Source organism: Bos taurus, chromosome 16, assembly GCF_002263795.3.
Source record: "Bos taurus isolate L1 Dominette 01449 registration number 42190680 breed Hereford chromosome 16, ARS-UCD2.0, whole genome shotgun sequence".
Lineage (NCBI taxonomy): Eukaryota > Metazoa > Chordata > Mammalia > Artiodactyla > Bovidae > Bos > Bos taurus.
The window spans coordinates 32,287,426-32,309,650 of record NC_037343.1 but is presented as its reverse complement, the minus strand read 5'-3'; the positions used below and the strand labels follow the sequence as shown (position 1 = coordinate 32,309,650).

Here is a 22,225-nt window from a genome sequence, read left to right as displayed (position 1 = left end):
CTAGCCAAAATACTAAATCTAGGGATCTTCAGGTTCCTCAAAGGTAAACTGGAAATAGTTATATTTCATAATCTGTTGTAATGTGGACAGTATCTTCTTGGTCATTCATTACCCACCACAATGCCTGCATTAAAGGAATGCTGAATAAATCAGAAGAAAAGTGGTTAGTACATTTTAGGAAATTAGTGGCTGTTTAGTAGATTCCATATGTATCACATAAAATCTAAGTGTTCAGTTCAGATCAGTCGGTCAGTCGTGTCCAGTTCTTTGTGACCTCATGGACTGCACCATGCCAGGCTTCCCTGTCCCATCACCAACTCCCAGAGCCTACTCAAACTCATGTCCATCGAGTTGGTGATGCCATCCAACCATCTCATCCTCTGTCATCCTGTTCTCCCCCTGCCCTCAATCTTTGCCGGCATCAGGGTCTTTTCCAATGAGTCAGTTCTTTGTAGCAGGTGGCCAAAGTATTGGAGTTTCAGCTTCTGCATCAGTCCTTCCAATGAATATTCAGGACTGATTTCCTTTAGTATTGACTGATTTGATTTCCTTTCAGTCCAAGGGACTCTCAAGAGTCTTCTCCAACACCACAGTTCAAAAGCATCAATTCTTGGGTGCTCAGCTTTCTTTATAGTCCAGCTCTCACATCTATTCATGACTACTGGAAAAACTGTAGCTTTGAGTAGATGGATTTGTTGGCAAAGTAATGTCTCTGCTTTTTAATATGCTATCTAGGTTAATCATAGCCTTTCTTCCGAAGAGCAAGTATCTTTTAATTTCATGGCTGCAGTCACAATCTGCAGTGATTTTGGAGCCCCCCAAAATAATAAAGACTGTCACTGTTTCCACTGTTTCCCCATCTATTTGCCATGAAGTGATGGGACCAGATGCCATGATCTTAGTTTTTTGAATGTTGAGTTTGAAGCCAGCTTTTTCACTTTCCTCTTTCACTTTCATCAGGAGGCTGTTTAGTTCTTCACTTTCTGCCACAAGGGTGGTGTCATCTGTATATCTGAAGTTATTGATATTTATCCCAGCAATCTTGATTCCAGCTTGTGCTTCATCCAGCCTGGCATTTTGTATGATCGTACTCTGCATATAAGTTAAATAAGCACGGTGATAATATACAGCCTTGACGTACTCCTTTTCCTATTTGGAACCAGTCTGTTGTTCCATGTCCAGTTCTAACTGTTGCTTCCTGACCTGAATACAGATTTCTCAAGAGGTAGGTCAGGTGGTCTGGTATTCCCATCTCTTTCAGAATTTTCCACAGTTTATTGTGATCCACACAGTCAAAGGCTTTGGCATAGTCAATAAAGCAGAAATAGATGTTTTTCTGGGACTCTCTTGCCTTTTCAATGATCCAGTGGATGTTGGCAATTTGATCTCTGGTTCCTCTGCCTTTTCTAAATCCAGCTTGAACATCTGGAAATTCACAGTTCACGTATTGCTGAAGCCTGGCTTGGAGAATTTTGAGCATTACTTTACTAGCATGTGAGATGAGTGCAATTGTGCAGTAGTTTGAGCATTCTTTGGCATTGCCTTTCTTAGGGATTGGAATGAAAACTGACCTTTTTCAGTCCTGTGGCCACTGCTGAGTTTTCCAAATTTGCTTGCATATTGAGTGCAGCACTTTCACAGCATCATCTTTTAAGATTTGAAATAGCTCAACTGGAATTCTGTCACTTCCACTAGCTTTGTTCATAGTGATGCTTCCTAAGGTCCACTTTTCAGGATGTCTGGCTCTAGGTGAGTGATCACACCATCGTGATTATCTGGGTCGTGAAGATGTTTTTTGTACAGTTCTGTGTATTCTTGCCACCTCTTCTTAATATCTTTTCTTCTGTTAGGTCCATACCATTTCTGTCCTTTATCGAGCCCATCTTTGCATGAAATGTTCCCTTGGTATCTCTAATTTTCTTGAAGAGATCTCTAGTCTTTCCCATTCTGTTGTTTTCCTCTATTTCTTCGAACTGATCACTGAGGAAGGCTTTCTTATCTCTTCTTGCTATTCTTTGGAACTCTGCATTCAAATGGGTATATCTTTCCCTTTCTCCTTTGCTTTTGACTAGCCTTATCAAGTCTTTATATATTTTTTTCAGACCCACTCCCATAATATACATCTTAAGTTAACAAGATTGGAATGAACAATAGAAAGATTTTACCAGACCCACTCCCATAATATAATTTTAAGATGACAGGGTTAGTCAAAAGGTTCTTGTTAAGGAGAAACATGTCCTCAAGCAAGATGCATTGTTATATTGACTAAGACAAAGCAATGTAGAAAAGAACGTTTGTCCTTTTCTCCTTGAGAGCCCCATACCTCTTTCTCCTTCTCAAGGGCTCCGGACCCCTTTCTCCTTAGGAACCCTGGACTTCTTATCAACCTACCTAGGAACTGACTCTCTCAATAAGAGTTATATCACTTACTGTTAATTCCCTGGGATTTAGAACAGTTGTAGGATGTATTGTAGTCACTCTGTAAATACTTGCTGAAGGAATGAATGAGTGTAAAGAAATCACTTATTTTTAAAATGTAGCAATAAATTTGGAGCTTAAGACCTGGGCTTTAACTTGGACACTGCTTTTTTTTTTTTTCCAGATTTCATTGGGCGTGTCATTTAATTTCCTTAGACTTCAGTTTAAAGAGTTCTTGATCTCATCAGCACTTTGGAGTAGGCACTGGGCTAAATATTTTACATGAATTATGTTATTTAATTCTTCGAACAAACCTATGTGAGAGAGACCCCTTTTATCCCCTTTCTACAAATGAATAACAGGGGCTTGGATGGTAAAGCAGAATTCTAGTTTCAGCTCCAACACTAAGAGCTTGGAAGTCATCACCCCTGTTGCCATAAACTGGAAGAAATACTTGGTAATTCTGGCAAATAGTTGAAGGCTATGTGGAAGCTGTGCTATTGAGAAACTTCTGGGAACCTACAGTCTTAGGAAATCCCTCATATTTTTTTGGGTTTTACTTCCAGGAACCCCACCAGGCTATCTGGTAAAGGGACAGGAAAGACTTCCTTATTGCTGTAGCAGGCAGAAGGGGAAAGTAACCGTTTTGAAATCTCCAGAACATTCTTCATAAAAAGATGTGCTTTCCAGGGGGAAAAGACATTACCAGAGCCTTGTCCTACCTATCTGTGTTTAGCCAGCCACAGTGCCCCATAGCCTTCTTATCTCATCTAAGAGGATGGGGAGAAGCTAAAAAACAGTTACAAGGGTCACATTCCAGAAACCCTGGTCTATTTATAAAAAACAAATTTAACCACGAGACTATAGATTGCTTTTCTTCACTCACACCTAATCACCACATAAACAGGACTCAGTGTAATACCAGCGTTTTACAACTGAAAAATGTAAATGCATGCTGTATCTAAGGCGAAATTCTGGCAGGAACCTGGCACTGGAGCTACAGGAAACAGGAAACAGTACACACACCCTCCTGTGTGCTCAGCGGCCTCAGGCATGTCGACTCTCTGTGACTGCAGGGACTGTAGCCCGCCAGGCTCCTCTGCCCATCGGGATTCTCCCAAGGATACTGGAATGGTTTGCCATGCCCTCCTCCAGGGGATCTTTGCGACCCAGAGATGGACCTGCGTCTCTTATGTCTCCTCCACTGGCAGGTGGGTTCTTTACCACTAGTGCCATCTGGGAAGCTAATCCTCATACTAATGACCTTCTATCTGAGTTCTTACTACCTGATGCATCAGGTGTGTTTTTTAACAAGAAGTTACAAGGCATGCTAAAAGATAAGAGAAACAACCTGAAGAGAAAGGAAGTATCAGAACCAGACTCAGGTACATTGTACAAATTTTGGAATTATCAGATAAAGAATTTAATAACTATGACTAATATGTTAAGGGCTGCAATGGAAAAAGTAGACAACATGCAAGAACAGATGAGTATTTCAAGTGGAGAGATGAAAGCTCCAAGAAAGAAAAAGGAGTATCAGAGACCAAATGTACTGTCACGGAAATGAAAGAATGCCTTTGATGTACCCATCAGTAGACTTAATGTGACTGGGGAAAGAATCATTGAGCTTGAAGATGATGCCACTGGACACTTCCCAAACTGAAATGCAGAGAGAGAAAATGAAAAACCAAAGAAAAACCAGAACATCCAAGTACTAGGACAATTTTAAAGGGTCTAAAATACACGTAATTGGAATTACCAGAAGAAAAGGAATCAAAGAATGAAGCACAAGAAATATTTAAAATAATAACAGCCAAGAGGAGAGATGTCCCTGGCAGTCCAGTGATTAAAACTCCACACTCCCAATACGAGGGGGCCCAGATTCGAGCCCTGGTCAGGGAACTAGATCCCACATACTACAACTAAGACTTAGTGCGACTAAATAAATGTAAATATTAAAAAAAAAAAATAACGGCCAAGAATTTCCAAAATTAATGACAGACACCAAACCAGATCCAGGAAGCTAACTGAACACCATCAGGAGAAATATCAAGAAGCTATGCCTAGGTATATTATATTTCAAACTGTAGAAAACCAAAGTTAACAAGAAAATCCTGAAAGAAGTCAGAAAAAAAGTGAGAAGCCTTACCTAGGCTTCTTGTCAGAAACCATGTAAAGCAGGAGAGAGTGGATTGGAGTAGTGTTGATAGACAGGTAAAGCAGTATGACCAAGGCCGGCCACTTAGCTAACTGCTGAAACAGACTCACGTTCAAGTCTGTCTGACTCCAAAGCCAATGCTCTTAGCCTCTATACCCCACATAGAGAAGTCAAGGGGAATTTTATTATAAAAGGAAGGAAAACTTGGCCCATGATCTCCTTATCTGGAGCAGTAGTCCCAAACTTTAATGAACTTCAGCCTCACCTGGAGGGCTAGTTAAACCACAAATTGCTAAGCACCATTCCCAGAGTTTCTGAACCCATAAGTCTGGGGCTGGTGGGCTGAGAGTGGGCTCTTGAGAATCTGCATTTCTAACAAAGTTACTGGAGGATGAGGATGCTATTAAAAACCATTGATCTAGAATCTAGGGTAAAGTTTCAATGTATTTGCTTCTAGGTTTTTTTCTAGACAGATTTGTATTTTGTTTTATTTTATGGATTTGAGATTACGTTGTATATAGTTTTATATCCAGCTTTTGTCCTTACTATTATAAGCATTTTGTCATGTCATCAGTATTTCTCAGCATTATTTTTAATAGCTGCATTTATTATATTTATGAATTATGTTTACCTAAGCTTTCCCTGACTATTGGATGTCTACATTGTTTCCAAATTTTCTGTGCTATAAATAATACTGCAGAATAATGCCACCACAGTAAATGGTCAATGAACGTCTTGTATCAAGAATCTTTTGATACAACATAGATCCCCACCGTCTATCCCCTTTGGAAAAATGACTTCATTCCTTCTCCTCTTTGTTCGTTCATACTAGTTATTTATGAGTTACAGAAGATAATCTCATTTCTAAATTCTATGAGTACTTATTGTGATCTTTTTTACTAATTACATTCTTTTCTTTTAAAAATGATTAATTAATCGAAGATACACAATTGCCAGTCAGAGCTTATGATTAGAATAAGATACATATTTGCTTATTGTTTGTCTATCCTGCTACAGTGGAAACTTCAGGAAGTCAGAAACTTTATTTCACTTACTATTCATTCCCTGGGATTTAGAACAGTTATAGGATTTATTGTAATCAGTCTGTACATCTTTGTTGAAGGAATAAATGAACCAAGGGTAATGAGTAGAGTAGTTTAGTTTCATCTTGCATGGTCTTTTCATGGGTAAATGTGTTTTTTGTTAACCTTCTAAAAATATTGAAAATAGTTCAGAGCTACCCTCGTTACATTTGCAGAAGCACTCAGATTGGAAATTACATTTTAAATCCAACTTCATTGTTTAAAATGCTAGAATGGCACTTCTGCTTCAGCATGATGATAGAGTACACATGTTTATTTTTGCCCTTACTGAAATCCCACAGAATGACAGTAAAAGAATTAAAAAAAAAAAAGGCATAGACTTAACAAAGATAAAGAGAATAGGAGAGGAGATAATAGGGGTTTATAAAAAGACATTACTAGAGGAGATAATAATTTATTAAATGGATGAATGAGTGGCCACTAACTTAGCAGAACCAAAGAAAATAAACATAAGCCTGTGGAGGAGGGAGCCAAAAAGAAACAAACCAAGGGGAGCTGTGAAATCCTGGTAATTTTTAGAATTGGAGGCAGCAGCCACCTCTGATGGCCTGTGTGTGGAGTGAAACTAAATATGGAAGGTTTGGATGAAAGTCATAAGGCAGATGGTTGGATCTTTCATCCTTTGGAGTAACCAGGTGATAACTTCTGGAAATTTAAGTCAGAGAGATCCGGGATGCAGGGATGCCTGGTACAGTAGGGGGTGATGTGCCATTATTATCACCAACTTTGATATAGTAGCTGACGTTAACATTTGTATTCAGTTTAATAACATTTGTATCACATAGGTTAAATACTTCTGTTGTTGTTGTTGTTCAGTTGCTAAGTTTTGTCTGACTCTTTGCAGCTCCATGGACTGCAGCACACCAGGCTTCCCTGTCCTTCACTATCTTCCAGAGTTTGCTCAGATTCATGTCCATTGAGTCGGTGTGCTATCTAACCTTCTCATCCTCTGCCGCCTGCATCTCCTTTTGCCTTCAATCTTTCCCAGCATCAGGGTCTTTTCCAATGAGTTGGCTCTTCTCGTCAGATGGCCAAAGTATTGTAGCTTCAGCATCAGCCCTTCCAATGAATATTCAGGGTTGATTTCCTTTAGGATTGCCTGATTTGATCTCTTTGCAGTTCACGGGACTCTCAAATACTTCTGAGTAGGACTCAAGATAATAAACCTGAAAAGTGGTAGTCTGTTTAATAGGATATCAAAGAGATAGAGATTTGAAATTCTGTTAAGATCTTCATTAGTTATAAGGAAAGGGAACTATGCAACTCTTTAATTGGTTAGTAGATTTGCACTGGTAACTACACTATAAAATAGTATAAGCACTAAAGGCTTCAAAAGAAGAGTGAAAGGAATTTTAGAGATTAAAGAACTTCAGGTGAAATCAGTAAGTGAAGTTTCATAGAAACTGTGCAATATAATGAAATGGGAGGGAAAGTGTTTCAAATGTGACCAGTTTCAGTGACTTTATCTGCATTATACTTCAACTGCCCACTTTCGTGGCCAAACTTGTATCTTATAACATCTAGGATTGTATGACCTCTGACATCTTCAATTCAGATATTTTTATTCTTGAACTGCCTTTTTATTCACTGATTATTTTTAAGAATAATTTTGAATAATTTTGTAAAATAATTTCGAATTTACGGAAAAATTGTAATAGTACAGAGAATTCCCACATTCCCTTTACCCAGATTAATTTCAATATTTTGTCACATTTTATCACTCTCATATATATATATATATACACACATATAACTTGTATATATCTGTTATATATGTATATTCTTTACTTGAAACATTTAAGAGTAGTATGTTACAGTTGTACTGCATCTTCCTTAATACTTTTGTATGTATTTCCTAGGAACAAAGATAATCTCTTATGTAAAATCTCTATGAAGTTTAATTTAGATACACTTAAAAAATTGAAGTATGGTTGATTTATAGTATTGTGTTAGTTTCAGGTATACAGCAGTAGTTTATTTATTTGTTTTATTTTATTTTTAAAAAATATGGAACGCTTCACAAATTTGCGTGTCATCCTTGCGCAGGGGCCTTGCCAACCTTCTCTGTATCGTTCCAATTTTAGTATATGTGCTGCCGAAACGAGCACTACAGCAGTAGTTTAGGTATATATATATTTCTTTTTTTTTCAGATTATTTTCCATTGTAGGTTATTATAAGATATTGAATATAGTGCCTTGTACTATATACAGTAAATCCTCATTGCTTATCTATTTTATGTATAGTATTTTGTTCTGTTAATCCATACTCCTAGTTCATTCCTCCTCCCTACTCTTTCCTCTTTAGTAACCATTAGTTTGTTTTCTGTGTCTGTGAATCTGTTTCTGTTTTGTATATAGATTCATTTGTATTATTTTTCAGATTCTATATATAAATGATATCATATAATATTTGTCTTTTTCTGACTGACTTCAGTTAGTTTAATATTCTCTAGGCCCATCCATGTTGTTGCAAATAACATTCTTTGTAATGACCGAGTAATACTCCATTGTGTGTGTGTGTGTAACTCTATTTTTAGTTTTTAAAGGAACTTACATACTGTTGCAAAAGTGTCTGTACCAATTTACATTCCCATCAACAGTATAGGAGGTTCCCTTTCCTTCACACACTCCCTCCAGCGTTTATTATCTATAGACTTTTTTTGATGATAGCCATCCTAACCAGTATGAGGTGATACCTCATTCTTGTTTTGATTCACATTAATAATTAGTGATGTTGAGTGTCTTTTCTTGTGCCTGTTGGGCACCTGTATGTTTTTTTTGGAGAAATGTCTACTTAGGTCTTTGATTAGGTTGTTTGTTTTTTGACAGTTAATTGTATGGGGTGTTTATATTCTTGGCTATTACTCGTCAATCACATCGTTTGCAAATATTTTTTCCCAGTTCATAGGTTATCTTTCATTTTGTTGACAGTTTATTTTGCTGTGCAAAACATTTAATTTTGTTTAGGTTATATTTGTTTATTTTTGCTTTCTTTTGCCTTGGGAGACTAATCTAAGAAAATATTCCTACAATTTATATCTGAGAATGTTTTGCCTATGTTCTCTTCTAGGAGTCTCTTCATGGTGTCATGTCTTATATTTAGGTCTTTAAAACATTTTGAGCTCATTTTTGTATATGGTGTGAGGGAATGTCCTAATTTCATTAATTTACAAGTAGCAGCCCAGTATTCCCAACACCACTTACTGAAGAGATTATCTTTTCTCTGTTGTATTTGATTGCTGTCTTGTATATTAATTGACTATATAAATATGTGGGTTTATTTCTGGCCTCCCTATTCTGTTTCATTGATCCATATATATTTTTCATGCCAACATTAGGCTGTTTTGATTACTGTAGCTTTGTAGTAGTCTCTGACAGAGAAGGCAATGGCACCCCACTTCAGTACTCTTGCCTGGAAAATCCCATGGATGGAGGAGCTTGGAAGGCTGCAGTCCTTGGGGTCGCTAAGGGTTGGACACGACTGAGCGACTTCACTTTCACTTTTCACTTTCATGCATTGGAGAAGGAAATGGCAACCCACTCCAGTGTTCTTGCCTAGAGAATCCCAGGGACAGGGGAGCCTGGTGGGCTGCCATCTGTGGGGTTGCACAGAGTCAGACACGACTGAAGTGACTTAGCAGCAGCAGCAGCAGCAGCAGCAACAGCAGTAATCTCTCAAGTGTAGAAGGATTATGCCTCCAGCTTTGTTCTTTTTCATCAAGATTGCTTTGGCAATTCTGGGTCTTTTGTGGGTCCATGTAAATTTTAGTATTATTTGTTCTAGTTCTGTGAAAAATGTCATGGGTATTTTGATAGTGATTGTATGAGATCTGTAGATTGCTTTGTGTGGGATAAGCCATTTTAACAATATTAGTTCTCCCAATCCAGGAGCATGGGAGATCTTTCCATTCTTTTAATAATTTTCAATTTCCTTTATCAATGTTTTATAATTTTCAGCATATAGGTCTTTCATCTCCTTGTTTAAGTCTATTTCTAGGTATTTCTTTTTGACATAATTTTAAGCAGTATTATATTTTTGCATTCTATTTCTGATATTTCATCGTTAGTATAAAGTAATGTGACAAATTTCTTTATATTAATCTTGTATCCTGCTACCTTACTGAATTCATTTATTGGTTCTAAGGGTTTTTGTGTGGAGAATTTAATGCCTTTGCAGAGAGTATCTTGTCATTTGCAAATAGTGACAGTTTTACCTCTTCCCTTCCAATTTGGATATGTTTTATTTTTTTGTCTGATTGCTGTGGCTAGGATTTCCAATACTATGTTCAATAGAAGTGATAAGAGTGGGCATCCTCCCTATTCATTTTTTCACTTCTTATATGACAGAGAAAATACAAGTCATAAAAATAGGAGCTTCCTCAATTTGTTTGTACGTACATGTGCATTTACTGAATTTGCAAAAGCTTCTTAATTGTTTTACTTATTTTCATTTACCATGTTGAAAATCTGCTTATCTGGTGATGAATTCTCTGTCAGAACCTTTCATGTTTCCCATTGCCTTCAGTTCAGTTCAGTTGCCCAGCCGTGTCCGACTCTTTGTGGCCCCATGAATCACAGTACACCAGGCCTCCCTGCCCATCACCATTGCTTTAGTATGGTATTAATTCTCTAATAGAGCAGACTCTGATGTTTTATTTCTCCAGGTTCTGCTCTAATCACAAGTCTGGCAGGTGCCACCCTCCATGCCTTCTATATTGTACCATAATGAACAGTTTATGTGTTTTTTTTTTTCCATAATTAAAGTTATAAGCCTCTGTATATATTGTTTTCTTATCCTGGGCTTCCTTGAATAAATGGTATTGTTTAGTGGTACAGAACATGAAATTGATAGTAACTCTTGATGGATTTGAATTCCAGCTCTACCTCTTAATAGCTGGATCTCAAAAGAGTTGGACATGACTTAGTGACTGAACAACAGCAAGAATTTTAGGCTAGATACATAACTATTCTAACTTCTTTGCTTGTTAAATGAGGAGTAAAATAGAAGCTACCTCATACAGTGGTAAAGCACGTAGCAGAGAGTTTCACATGTAGTAGGAGTTCTATATATTATATCACTAATTACTTACTGTGTCAGGCACTGTGATGGACATTGGAGAATAGAACATATTTGGGTCTTACCATCTTAAGAGATTATATACTGTAGAGAAGAGAACCATAATTCAGTGATATTTGGGTTAAGTTCAAAAAGTTCTAGAAGAGGGACCCCTGAGTTAATTTTTTCTTACTTCAGGGGCTTTGAGTGTGGCATTCCCTATTCTGAAAAACCTGCTGTTGTGTAGTTCCTAACTTATGTCCGACTTGTTTGCGACAGACTCCTCTATCCAGGGGATTTACTAGGCAGGAATACTGGAGTGGGTTGTTATTTCCTTCTGCAGGGGTTCTTCCTGACCCAGGGATAGAACCCATGTCTCCTGCATTGGCAGGCAGATTCTTTACCGTTGAGTCACCGAGGAAGCCCCCCCAAACCTACTAGTTTTCAGCTAAAAGGACTGAAGATTCAAAAGCCTGAATAAATAAAGGAGCATGGCTTACTAGAAATATTGAATAAAGGTCCGTATAGCTGGTATGAAGAAGTGAGGGTGGGTGAGACTGTAAGACTAGTGTGAAATGAGGTTTATAAAGTAGGCCAAGACCACACGTATTAGATGACCAGGTCAGGGGTACTGACCTCTATCCAAAAGCAAGAGGAAGTCACTGAAGCCTTTTAACTAGGGAGATAATACAATTCGGTTTATGTTTTTAAAAGGTCCAAGGTCCCTTGCCGATACTGTGACAGATTGGACCAGGGCAAGAGCAGGTGATGATGGTGTTATCTTGGACTAGGTGGTAGCAGAGGAAATAGGTAAGAAGATTTTAGAGCCTAGAGATTCTAAATTTCTTTGTGACTGGATGTTGAGATTTAAAGAGGGTTAGGGATGAATTAATGCCTCTCCATTTCAATGTCTGACTATTTCATCATCTCTACCTAAGTCTCACTCTAAAAAGATGGGGTGTCACTCTTGTGCTTCTATAACACTGTCTACATACTTTGCTGAGTTTTAGCACATCTGCTATTATAGTTTACTGTAGCTGATTTGTTTTCCTTTTAAATTAAAATGTATTTGTGGTACATGATCAATAAATATTTGATAAATGAAAGCACGTAGTAACATAAAGCTAGATCATGAGCAAATACCGTACAGTATTTTAAGCCAGGTGTTTTGGTGATATATTGTTTTTGGATCAACCCATTTATAAAATAAGAATTCATTAAGAACTCCTCCTCCCCCCAAAACACCTTAATGGGTTCTTAACATTTTTTTTAAAACAGCATATCTCTGGAATAGGTATTGGCATTATTTGGGTCAAATAGAACAATAACATAATTTATACTTCTAGTTAATTAATCTGGAATGCATTTCTTTACCTTCTTTGTTGTGTGTTTTAAACAGGTCTCATGATAAGGATTTCTCTTGGGGCTTATTATTTTCTCTTAATTTATGAAGGTGGGATTTTGAGTACCTAGTATTTAAATATATATACAGACATCTTAGCTTTAGAAAAAAACCCAGCTGTGATATTTAAAAACTTCTCTATTCTCCCTGGGTAGTGGGGCCAGTATTTGGTAGCTGGTGCTGAAATTGAAAACCTTTGATTACATCCTTGCCCTGGGATTGTGTCAGTGGCAACTGTCACTCAATGGGACAGAGGGAAAGGAAACAAAACAAAAACCTCTCTGTTTTCTTAGGCAGTTTGACATATATTTTGGTTAATATAGCTCCTTCTGTATTTTTTATCATTAATTTCCTCTTTTGAAATTAAATGTTAAGTAGTTTTGGTTTGGGGCTTCTCTAGTGACTCAGATGGTAAAGAATCCACCTGTAATGCTGGAGACCTGGGTTCAATCCCTGAGTTGGGAAGATCCCCTGGAGGAGGGCATGGCAACCCCCTCCAGTATTCTTGCCTAGAGAATCCCCATGGACAGAGGAACCTGGTGGGTTATAGTCCATGGGGTCACAAAGAATCGGACATGAGTGAGCAACTAGCATAGCACAGTTTTGGTTTTGTCTTGGTATGGTTTGATTTTAACTTGGTAAAATAGATAATTTTTAGCCCTAGTATTTCTATTGCTGAAAAACAAATATGTCAAATTGTTGGCTTTAGTAATGTGTAATATGGGAAGAAGGTAAAAGGAATTACTGTGCAGTAATATAACTTGCCTCTGAGATTTCACCAATTAAAAGGTATTTTATTATTGTATTGTATTAATTTCATTATATTTATTTTATAAAAAAGAAGTCTGCTGTATGCTTTTGTGACCTAGAAGGGTAGGAACAACTATGAATAATGTAAATAATATAAAATATATACATTTTATTTAGTATTTTTTTATCTTTTTTTTTTTTAACATTAATTTATTTGGCTGCCCTGGATCTTAGTTGCAGCATGTGGGATCTAGTTCCCTAACTAGGGAATGAACCTGGACCTCCTGTATTGGGAACATGGAGTCTTAACCACTGGACCACTAGGGAAGTCCCTATTTAGTATTTTTAAAAAGATGATTTGCATATCTAACCCAATAATTAAAGTAATTACTAGTTCAAAAAATATTATTAGTGAAATACCAATAGATTCTAGTAAGGTTTACGACTTCATGAAAATCAGTGTAGGAAGCTCCGGCTTCCCTGGTGGCTCAGATGGTAAAGAAGCTGCCTGCAATGCAGGAGACCCAGGTTTGATCCCTGGGTCAGGAAGATCCCCTGGAGAAGGGAATGGGTACCAACTACAGTTTCTTGCCTGGAGAATTCCATGGACAGCGGAGCCTGGTGGGCCATAGTCCACGGGGTCACAGAGTCAGACATGACTGAGTGACTAACACACGCATGCAAACCAATGCTAATAATCCTGGGTGAAATTATTTAATAGAGTTTTTCCTTTTTTCTCTTTCATTACATTTCATGTAAATGAGTACAGTTGACTCTTGAACAGTGTGGGGTTAGGGGTGCCACCCACAGCATAGTTGCATATCTGCATATAATTTATATTGGTCCTCCTTATATGGGTGATTCTCCTTTGTCCATGGTCTGCATCTCAGATTCAATCAACTTCGGACCCTTGTAGTATGGTAGTATTTACAGTTGAAAAAAAAAATTGCATGTAGGTGGATCTGTGCAGTTCAAACTCCTGTTGTTTAAGGGTCAGCTGTAACAGAAAACTTAATTTCTCTCAGTCAAATTTATATAACTTACTTTCTTGAGATACTAAGTAACTTTGCTCAAATTAGAAAAAAATAGTCTGATAATGGGTAACTTTTATTGAATATTACCAGTAGTTCTGGTAGTAGCTTTCAAAACAACCTTGTGACATTAAGACAGTCTTGATACCTTTTTGCGGGTGAGAGAAACTGAGTATTGAGCAGTTAAGTTACCTGTCCAAAAGGTTATGGAGCTAATAATTGATGGATCTGATCTTTAAACCCAGGTAGTCTGATACTGTGCTGCAACCTAGAAATGGTGGCAAAACTTTTTCAAAGTAAGAAGTTAGTAACTTTTTTATTTCTTAAAGCCATTCTTTATTCAGTTTTCCTTAATTTTTACCTAATGCCCTTTACTGTTCCAGGATCCCAACTCTGATACTACATTGCATTTAGCTGTCATGTCTCTTTACATTCCTCTTGGCTATGACAGTCTCAGACTCTCCTTATTTTTCATGATCACTTTGATAGCTTTGAAGATTAATGGTCAGCTTTTTGGTAGAATGTCCCTCTGTTGGGATCCTGGAATACATACTACCTAGAAGTGACGAGAATCGATGAAGCCTATGACATACTGAATTTGCAGTCTAATGGGGGTTGGGGAAGGACAACTTGGGGACCCCCAACAAGTGATTATAGCATTATGGGAAAGAATAGGACACACTGAGGATACACTTTCTCCAGATCACTAGCCATTTCTTTGTTTCCAATTGAGTTTTCCTCCTAGCAACAAGAGTGATCTTTCTTGATAATAAATCTAGTCAGATACTCCCTACTTGATAAATCCTAGTTTGATACCTATTGCCCTTAGAATAAAATCCAAATTCCTTTAATGTGTATTACTGAAAAAGACCCTTAATAATATCAAGTCTCTCCCCACACTTTCTCTAGTTACATCCAATTATAAGGAAGTAAAGGAGAAAAAACTTGAACTTTTTCTCATGCTTTTTAGTTTCTTTTCTAAAACTGTTATACAATTTTATTATTTTGAATTATTTTTTAAGGAGGATAAAAAAATTGACCAAAGTTAACATACAGGATATGATTTTTAAAAGCACGTTTAAGAATTAGTTTCTAATAAATACCCATAAGAATGCATGGAAAATGGAGGTTACACAATAACTGAAAAGTGTTCCTGTTTGTTGACACTCTTAAAAATACTTCTAGGATCCTTATTTTATAAAAATAAACCTTCCGTCAGTATACAGTATGTTTAAAAAATATACAAGATACTCTGACATATATTACAGTCATTCTGTTATAAAAATGTGGTTGTTCACGGAAATCAAAGGTGTAATCAAAAATCTTTCAACAAACAAAAGCCCAGGACCAGATGGTTTCACAGGTGAATTCTACCAAAAATTTAGAGAAGAGCTAAAACCTGTCCTACTCACTCTTCCAGAAAATTGCAGAAGAAGGTAATCTCCTGAATTCATTCTATGAGGCAAACATCACCCTAATACCAAAACTAGACAAAGATGCTACAAAAAAAAGAAAACTACAGGCCAGTATCACTGATGAACATAGATGCAAAAATCCTCAACAAAATTCTAGCAAACAGAATCCAACAACATATTAAAAAGATCATACATCATGACCAAGTGAGCTTTATCCTAGGGATGCAAGGATTCTTCAGTATTCACAGATCAATCAATGTGATACACCATATTAACAAATGGAAGATAAAAACCATATGATTATCTCCATAGATGCAGAGAAAGTCTTTGACTGACAAAATTCAACACCCATTTATGATAAAAACTCGCCAGAAAGCAGGCATGGAAGGAACATGCTATTGCTATTGCTAAGTCACTTCAGTCGTGTCCGACTCTGTGTGACCCCATAGATGGCAGCCCACCAGGCTTCCCCATCCTTGGGATTCTCCAGGCAAGAACACTGGAGTGGGTTGCCATTTCCTTCTCCAATGCATGAAAGTGAAAAGTGAAAGGGAAGTCACTCAGTCATGTTCAACCCTCAGTGACCCCATGGACTGCAGCCTTCCAAGCTCCTCCATCCATGGGATTTTCCAGGCAAGAGTACTGGAGTGGGGTGCCATTGCCTTCTCCGGAAGGAACATACTTCAGCATAATAAAAGCCATATATGACAAATCCACAGCAACATTATCCTCAATATGACAAATCCACAGCAACATTATCCTCAATGGTGAAAAACTGAAAACATTTCCTCTAAAATCAGGAATGAGACAAGGGTGCCCATTCCCATCACTACTATTCAACATAGTTTTGGAAGTCCTAGCCACAGCAATCAGAGCAGAAAAAGAAATAAAAGGAATCCAGATTGGAAAAGAAGGAGTAAAACTCTCACTGCTTGCAGCTGACATGATCCACTACATAGAAAACTCTAAAGACACCACCAGAAAATTACTAGAGCTAATCAATGAATAAAGTAAAGTTGCAGGATATAAAATCAATACACAAGTCCCTTGCATTCCTATATACTAACAGTGAGAAAACAGAAAGAGAAATTAAGGAAACAATCCCATTCACCATTGCAATGAAAAGAATAAAATACTTAGGAATAAATTTACCTAAAGAAACTAAAGACCTATATATAGGAAACTATAAAACACTGATAAATCAAAGATGACACAAATAGATGGAAAAATATGCCATGTTCATGGATTGGAAGAATGAGTATATTACCCAAAGCAATCTATAGACTCAGCACAATCCATATCAAACTACCAGTGGTATTTTTCACAGAGCTAGAGCAAATAATTTCACAATTTGTATGGAAACACCAAAAACACCCTGAATAAGCAAAGCAATCTTGAGAAAGAATGGAACTGGAGGAATCAACCTGCCTTACTTCAGACTATACTACAAAGCTACATACTGTCATCAGGACTGTATAGTACTGGCACAAAGACAGAAATATAGATCAATGGAACAAAATAGAAAGCCCAGAGATAAATCCATACACCTGTGGACACCTTATCTTTGATAAAGGAGGCAAAAATATACAATGAAGAAAAGACAATCTATTTAATAAGTCATCCTGGGAAAACTGGTCAACCACCTGTAAAAAATGAAACTAGAATACTTTCTAACACCATACAAAAAATAAACTTAAAATGGATTAAAGATCTAAACATAGGTGAGAAACTATAAAACTCTTAGAGGAAAACATAAGAAGAACACTCTCTGACATAAATCATAGCAATATCCTCTATGACCCACTTCCCAGAATAATGGAATTAAAAACAAAAATAAACAAATGGGACCTCAGTTCAGTTCAGTTGCTCAGTCGTGTCCAACTCTTTGCGACCCCATGAATCGCAGCACGCCAGGCCTCCCTGTCCATCACCAACTCCTGGAGTTCACTCAGACTCACGTCCATTGAGTCGGTGATGCCATTCAGCCATCTCATCCTCTGTTGTCCCCTTCTCCTCCTGTCCCTAATCCCTCCCAGCATCAGAGTCTTTTCCAGTGAGTCAACTCTTCGCATGAGGTGGCCAAAGTACTGGAGTTTCAGCTTTAGCATCATTCCTTCCAAAGAAATCCCAGGGCTGATCTCCTTCAGAATGGACTGGTTGGATCTCCTTGCAGTCCAAGGGACTCTCAAGAGTCTTCAACACCACAGTTCAAAAGCATTAATTCGTCAGTGCAGCTTTCCTCACAGTCCAACTCTCACATCCATACATGACCACAGGAAAAACCATAGCCTTGACTAGACGGACCTTTGTTGGCAAAGTAATGTCTCTGCTTTTCAATATGCTATCTAGGTTGGTCATAACTTTTCTTCCGAGGAGTAAGCGTCTTTTAATTTCACAGCTGCAGTCACCATCTGCAGTGATTTTGGAGCCCCCCAAAATAAAGTCTGACACTGTTTCCACTTTTTCCCATGAAGTGATGGGACCAGATGCCATGATCTTTGTTTTCTGAATGTTGAGTTTTAAGCCAACTTTTTTACTCTCCTCTTTCACCTTCATCAAGAGGCTTTTGAGTTCCTCTTCACTTTCTGCCATAAGGGTGGTGTTATCTGCATATCTGAGGTTATTGATATTTCTCCTGGCAATCTTGATTCCAGCTTGTGCTTCTTCCAGCCCAGCATTTCTCATGATGTACTCTGCATATAAGTTAAATAAGCAGGGTGACAATATACAGCCTTGACGTACTCCTCTTCCTGTTTGGAACCAGTCTGTTGTTCCATGTCCAATTCTAACTGTTGCTTCCTGACCTGCATACAGATTTCTCAAGAGGCAGGTCAGGTGGTCTGGTATTCCCATCTCTTTCAGAATTTTCCACAGTTTATTGTGATTCACACAGTCAAAGGCTTTGGCATAGTCAATAAAGCAGAAATAGATGTTTTTCTGGAACTCTCTTGCTTTTACCATGATCCAGAGGATGTTGGCTATTTGGTCTCTGGTTCCTCTGCCTTTTCTAAAATCAGCTTGAACATCAGGAAGTTCACGGTTCACGTATTGCTGAAGCCTGGCTTGGAGAATTTTGAGCATTACTTTACTAGCGTGTGAGATGAGTGCAATTGTGTGGTAGTTTGAGCATTCTTTGGCATTGCCTTTCTTTGGGATTGGAATGAAAACTGACATTTTCCAGTCCTGTGGCCACTGCTGAATTTTCCAAATTTGCTGGCATACTGAGTGCAGCACTTTCACGGCATCATCTTTCAGGATTTGAAATAGCTCAACTGGAATTCTGTCACCTCCACTAGCTTTGCTCGTAGTGATGCTTTCTAAGGCCCACTTGACTTCACATTCCAAGGTGTCTGGCTCTAGGTGAGTGATCACACCATCGTGATTATCTTGGTTGTGAAGATCTTTTTTGTACATTTCTTCTGTGTATTCTTGCCATCTCTTCTTAATATCTTCTGCTTCTGTTAGGTCCATACCATTTCTGTCCTTTATCGAGCCCATCTTTGCCTGAAATGTTCCCTTGGTATCTCTAATTTTCTTGAAGAGATCTCTAGTCTTTCCCATTCTATTGTTTTCTTCTATTTCTTTGCCTTGATTGCTGAGGAAGGCTTTCTTATCTCTTCTTGCTATTCTTTAGAACTCTGCATTCAGATGCTTATATCTTTCCTTTTCTCCTTTGCTTCCTGACCTGCATATAGGTTTCTCAAGAGGCAGGTCAGGTGGTCTGGTATTCCCATCTCTTTCAGAATTTTCCACAGTTTATTGTGATCCACACAGTCAAAGGCTTACAACCCTACTGCCATACAACCCAGCAATCCCACTACTGGGCATACACACTGAGGAAACCAGAGTTGAAAGAGACACATGTACCTCAGTGTTCATTGCAGCACTGTTTACAATAGCCAGGACATGGAAACAACCTAGATGTCCATCGGCAGATGAATGAATAAGGAAGTTGTACATAAACACAATAGAATGTTACTCAGCTATAAAAAAGAACACCTTTGAGTTAGTTCTAATGAGGTGAACGAAACTGGAGCCTATTATACACAGTGAAGTAAGTCAGAAAGAGAAACACCAATACAGTATACTAACACATATATATGAAATTTAGAAAGACAGTAATGATGACCCTATATTCAAGACAGCAAAAAAGACACAGATGCAAAGAACAGACTTTTGGACTCTGTGGGAGAAGGCGAGGGTGGGACGATATGAGAGACTAGCACTGAAACATGTATATTACCATATGTGAAATAGATGACCAATGCAAGTTCAATGCATGAAGCAGGGCACTCAAAGTTGGTGCTCTGGGACAACCCGGAGGGATAGGGTGGGGGATTCAGTATGGGGGAACACCTGTACACTGTGGCTGACTCATGTCAATGTATGGCAAAAACCACCACAATATTGTAAAGTAATTAGCCTCCAATTAAAATAAATTAATTACACTTAAAAATGTGCTTGTTAACTAGTATTTCTGATATTATTTCACCATCTGACCATTTTATGAAAGTTCTCATTTTCACATATGGTCATTCCATATTTTGCTAAGTGAGCATGCTATAAAAAGTAACATTTTTTAGAATATCTGCTGAATGTGACATTTCTGTGAAATTAAATGTTATTGCTTATATTTTTCCCAAGTGTCACAAAACTACATCTACTTTGCTGAAAACGTGCATATTACGTTTTAGCTTTACTTAATTTTTGAGATAACATTTTTGATGTTGAATTAGATGTAAACATGAATTAAATAAGTGGAATTACTTGGATTATCAACCAAGCATTTTTTTTAAAACTGCACTGTGCAGCTTGAGGGATCTTAGTTCTTACCAGGGATCAAATCCAGGCCACAGCAGTGAACGTGCCCCGTCCTCGCCATTGAACTGTCAAGGAATTCCCAAGCATTTATTCATATATGTTAAAGTTACAGTTTAAACATATTCTGTAGCAAGAGATTTATTATTTCCTGAGCACATTTGTCACATTTATGAATTATGACTTTACTTTTCTATTGATATGACTAATAAAGAGTTAAATTTAGTTAAGACTTTATGCCTTGTGAATGAGGACTGAGTATGGATTCCTTTTTTTTAAGACCTATGTGAACATATTTTTCACCATTTTTAATGGTGGTCTTGGTCACCTTTTTAAGTGCACTGCTTCTTAAAAACAAAAGCAAAAATGAGTGATCAGTCACATTGTGGAGGACAATAAACCAAACCTTGATCCACAACCACATAAGCTCATTTCAGAGGGGATTTTCTTATTAGTTTAGAGGGCTAAATGACTTCTAAATTTTCTTTCAGTTCTTGATTCTGAGGTTTTCAATTGTCTTTTATTTTCTCTACTGACCTAAATATGTCTGCATAAAATCATAATCTGTATGTTAATAGCTAATAAAGATATACTGGACCAACTTACACTTGTACCAACTTACAATAATGTTATATACACACGAATTCATAGAGAGAAGTACTTTGATTACCAAAATCATTTTAAAAATTAGTGATAGCACATTTGATCACATTACATTCCATTTTAATATACTTTTAGGTTAAAAAAAGGTCTGTTTCTTAAGACATAATTATTTCCTCAAGTATCTTATTTGTTATATTCTAATCCTCAAGATTTTTTCCTGATAAAAGTTGTTTTTCCATCAGGCATTATTTTAATTGTTGTTTTGAAATACTGACTTAATCAGTATAAGTTGCCAAGTATTAATATTTTTGGCATACATTCACATCCATTGTTGCAAAGACATATTCTTGTACTTTCATTTTAATTTAAATAGTTTATATTATTTTCTGACATCAGTAAAAACTTTTTAAGGCTTCCATTAGGCTCTTAGCATGTAAATAGGTTAATATAGCTTTCTGACTTGTTTCCACGATATTTTAGCCAAATATTATGAGACTGGGTCTTATATTTTGGCAATGATATACACAGTCTGGCTTTTTGTATTTTGAAGATGAAGAATCTAAATAAACAAAAGAAGTCAGGGATACTAAAGGGCAAGAGGGGAAAGTGATGCTTTAGTTTGGTGTTAGCTTCTTGATTGGCTCAACTACCTGGAATCTTTGATAGTAGTATTCAGAAGGAGTGTTAGAATTGTTAAACTTGATTTATTGTCTAAAATATGTATGCCCTTATTATTTTGTAAAGTTTTATCTATTTGATTTTTGGCTGTGCTGGGCCATTGTTGCTGTGCACGGGCTTTCTCAAGTTGCTCTGAGCAGGGGATACTCTTAAGTTGCAGTCTCAGGCTTCTCTTTGTGGTGGCGTCTCTTGTTGAGGAGCACAGGCTTCTCTAGGTGCTCGGGCCTCAGTAGTTGCAGCTAGCAGGCTCCAGAGCGCCAGCTCAGTTATTGTGGTGCTCGGGCTTAGTTGCCCCGTGATGTGCGCTTTAATTTTATAACCAACAAGACATTTGAATTAGGATGAAGTGTATTTATTACTGTTGTGTCTATTCTATCCAGAGGCTTTGCAGGTGCCACAGTGGAAAGGAATCCTCCTGACAATGCAGGAGACCCAAGAGACATAGGTTAGATCCCCAGCTCAAGAAGAGTCCCCTGGAGAAGGAAATGGCAACCTACTCCAGTATTCTTGCCTGGAAAATTCCATGGACAGAGGAATCTGGCAGGCTACAGTCCATGGAGTCACAAAGAGTCGGACAGGACTGAGCTCCTGAGCATGCATGCATGCTACTCTATTAAAGATTTGCTTTTCTTACTAGTTTTGAAATACCATAGGCAGCTTGCACAATAGGTGCTATTTTCATCTTGAGCTCTGGGTTTACTCTTTCAGGTAGCATTCTCAGCTATCAGTTATGATTGTTGGAGTCTGCCAGAGTAATTGCATGAAAAAAATCAACCTTGCCTTATTTTAATCT

The 22,225-nt window shown here is 37.5% G+C and overlaps 1 protein-coding gene and 1 non-coding gene across 5 annotated transcripts in view; one reads left to right on the top strand and one right to left on the bottom strand.

The window, feature by feature from the left end:
• The window catches only part of EFCAB2 (EF-hand calcium binding domain 2), a 112,990-nt gene that overhangs the window by 6,169 nt on the left and 84,596 nt on the right, over positions 1-22,225 (top strand). The window lies entirely within an intron of this gene.
• LOC112441925 (U6 spliceosomal RNA) lies at positions 7,681-7,787 on the bottom strand. Its single transcript, XR_003029880.1, has one exon. It is a non-coding gene; the product is annotated as a U6 spliceosomal RNA (small nuclear RNA).